Here is a 3637-nt window from a genome sequence, read left to right as displayed (position 1 = left end):
CCGGAAGAAGTTGGAGGCCAAGTAATGAGTAATAGGACTCGACTTACTTACGTAAGCTATCAACTTGAAAATCTTATGTACTTAAACTACTTAAGTACATACCAAGCTTACGTGGCAAGGATTACATAGGTTCGTAAAGCAAGATGAGATTACGAACCCACGAGGAGAAGAAAATGAGACATGTGGTAGAAAAAGGGAGTGCGACATGGCAGCAGCTAGAGGTTCCACATGGAAGCAGCTGCAGCAAGGGTATGGGTCCTACCTACCATATGGCAGCCCATGAGGGGTGGTGCGATGTGTTGGCCCAACAAGGGTTTGACGCATGTCACCACTTAGGGGTTGACACGTGTCACCCCTTAAAGTAGCCTATATATATGTTTATGACTTTTTATTTCCATCCTTATCTCATAATTCATCTTTATCAAAAGAAAATTCTAGAAAGAAGAAGAGAAGAGAGAACTTGAAGCTAGAGAAAGAGAGCTACAGTTTTATGAGAAAAAAAGAGGTAAGTTCTCCAATTTCATTCTGTGAATTAGCTATCTACGGTATACCATGATGGTATGAAGGTGTTATTAAACATAAATTTATGTTTTGGAGTAGCCCCAAATGGACAACAAACAGCCATAAAGTTCTAGTCGCACTATAGGAACTTCCGAGGCGAGTTTTGGAAAGTTTGGCGAGTTTCGGGTAAGGTAAGGTTTTTACTTTCAAATTGGAGTTTATGATGATTTTATGAGGTATATTACATGTATTAAATAAGGTTGTAAGTGGAAAATTTCATAAGTATGCTTGATGTTGGAAACAAACTAAATTGAAGTCGTTATAGTTAAGTCGAAGTCGGGTAGTGTGTTGTGATTGTGGTGCTGCGGTTGCAGCTGGTTGGATCGAGTATTTCAGGTCTGTAAAGTGTTAAAAAAGGGGTATTGTTACTTATGGTTTCATCCACACAACCCTCCTTTCCATATTATTAAAGGTTTTATGAAATAAAGGTTAAAAACTCTATTTTGGTATCGTAGTTTTGAGCTACTTGTTTGGAGTTGTATTGAGTAATGTTGAAGTGATTTGATTGAATATATAGATTCTTGTTGTTGTTGTTAATATGGATGCTAAGATTAGCAGTTGGATAAGGCAAGGTACAGTGGAGATGCTACCTGATTTCCAATAACTTCGAAACTAGTAATAAACTAGTCAAGGGAAATAGATAAGGGAACGATTCCTATGGATACTTGGTTGTAGAGTTGGAAGTTGGAAAGTGGAAGGTTATTAATGTTAGTACTTCTTCCATGTTAAATAGGTTCAAAAGACGACGAGGAAAAGGTGGTGAAGGGTAATCCATAAGAGGTATGTGGAGCTACCTTCTTTCTCTTGGCATGTTTTTGGCATAAGTATGTAGAGCTATCCTTCTTTTATTTTGGCATGTCTTATACGTAAGTTATGAAAGATATGTATATGAAGCTTGGGGTAATTCTATTCATGAGCTCAGAATATGATGCATGACTCATAATTCTAGTTTACTTCTGAATGTTAAGGCTCTTAAGATAGTTGAGTTATCACCCTCGAGTTTCCTATATGATGAATACTAATTGAATGCATAAGCTCCTACAGAATTCAGTTGAGAATGGACAGTGCCATACATAATCCCAATAACAAGATTTGGTTATTTTGGACTAAGGATGTGGACTGCTCCATTATAGACCAAGATGAACAACAAGTTACATGTGAAATCAAATATGTGGCCAATCCCAACCCTCATATTATTACATTTGTTTATGCCAAGTGTAAGGATGATATGAGAAGAACTCTTTGGGATAAGATGCTGCAGTATGCTGACACAGATAAACCATGGTGCATTATTGGAGACTTTAATGTGACCACTGATGTTGATGAAAAGCTAGGAGGACAACCATACAATATGAACAAAAGTTTTGAGTTCATAAGTGTAATTGAGGCATGTGGTCTTACTGATCTGGGCTTCAATGGGCAGAAATTTACATGGTGCAACAACAGGGACATGGAGGTTAGAATTTGGAAGAGGCTGGACAGGGCCATGGTGAATGATAGGTGGTTAGATATGATGCCTATGACTACTATGGCTCATCTTGCTTCTACAGGTTCAGATCACTGCCCCCTTTTACTGGAATGCAAGGAGACTCACACTACTCCTATCAAATATTTCAAGTTCCTTAACTGTTGGGTGGAGAATGGGACCTTTCTGGATACTGTTGGAGACTGTTGGGAAAGACCAGTAGAAGGTAATCTAATGAGAGTATTCCATTTAAAAATTAAGAGGGTGTCTAACACCCTTAGTAGCTGGTCAAGGCAACAGTATGGGGACATATTTGAAGCTGTCAAAGAGTTTGAAGAGAAGGTAAAGCAAGCAAAAGATGCTCTCATCCAGGACAAGTCTGAAGATAACAAGATCAAGTTGAATCATGTAAATGCTCAGTACATTAAATACTTGAAGACTGAACAATCCATCCTTAAACAAAAAACTCAGCTTCAGTGGTTTAAGGAGGGAGATGCCAATTCCAAGTACTTTCATGTTATTATAAGAGGAAGGAGAAGAAGATTATTCATCCATCAGATTACTGATGAGCAGGATAATACTATTCAAGGTGATAAGAATATAGTTGTTGCTGCATGTGACTACTTTGAGAAGATCTTTACTAGTAAGGATGATGTTATAAATGAAGATATCCTCAGGTGTATCCCCAACTCCATCACAGATCAGCAAAACCAGTCCCTTAATGCTATGCCTACTAAAGTGGAGCTGAAAGAAGTTGATTTTTCCCTCAGTGATGCATCTGCTGCAGGTCCAGATGGTTTTAATGGCAAGTTCTTCCAAACTTGCTGGGATATCATCAATGAAGACTTATTCAATTTGGTGAAATACTTCTTCTATGGGCATTCTATTCCCAAGTTCATCTCACATGCTTGTTTGGTCCTACTCCCAAAAGTAGATCATCCCAATAAGTTATCAGATTTTTGGCCTATTTCACGAAGTAACTTCACTAATAAAGTTATTTCAAAAGTTCTATGTCTCAGACTTGCTCCTATTCTCCCTCAACTAATCTCTGAAAATCAATCAGGTTTTGTTAAGGGAAGAAGTATTTCTGAAAACATTATGTTGGCACAGGAAATTATTCATAGTATTAAAAAACCAAAGTTTGGAGATAATGTGGTGATCAAATTAGACATGGCCAAAGCCTATGACAGGGTGTCCTGGTCATTTATATGTCTAGTCATGAGAAGGTTTGGATTTGGAGAAGTATTTATTGACATGGTTTGGAGGCTTATGGCTAACAACTGGTACTCAGTTATTGTGAATAGAGGTAGACATGGTTTTTTCCATTCAACAAGAGGCCTCAAACAGAGAGATCCACTATCCCCAGCCCTATTTATTTTAGGTGCTGATGTACTCTCAAGACTGCTCAATAACCTTCATCAACACTATTTGTACAAAGGTTTCCACATGGAGAAGAAAGGTCCATTGATTAATCATTTGAGTTTTGCTGATGATATAATCATTTTCACTTCAACATGTAGATACTCTCTCAAGCTGATCATGAAGACACTGGAAGTGTATGAGCAGACATCAGGCCAGCTAATTAACACACAAAAGATTCAGTGCATGATC

Source organism: Solanum dulcamara, chromosome 3, assembly GCF_947179165.1.
Source record: "Solanum dulcamara chromosome 3, daSolDulc1.2, whole genome shotgun sequence".
NCBI classification, from domain to species: domain Eukaryota; kingdom Viridiplantae; phylum Streptophyta; class Magnoliopsida; order Solanales; family Solanaceae; genus Solanum; species Solanum dulcamara.
Note: the sequence above shows the minus strand (reverse complement) of the source record.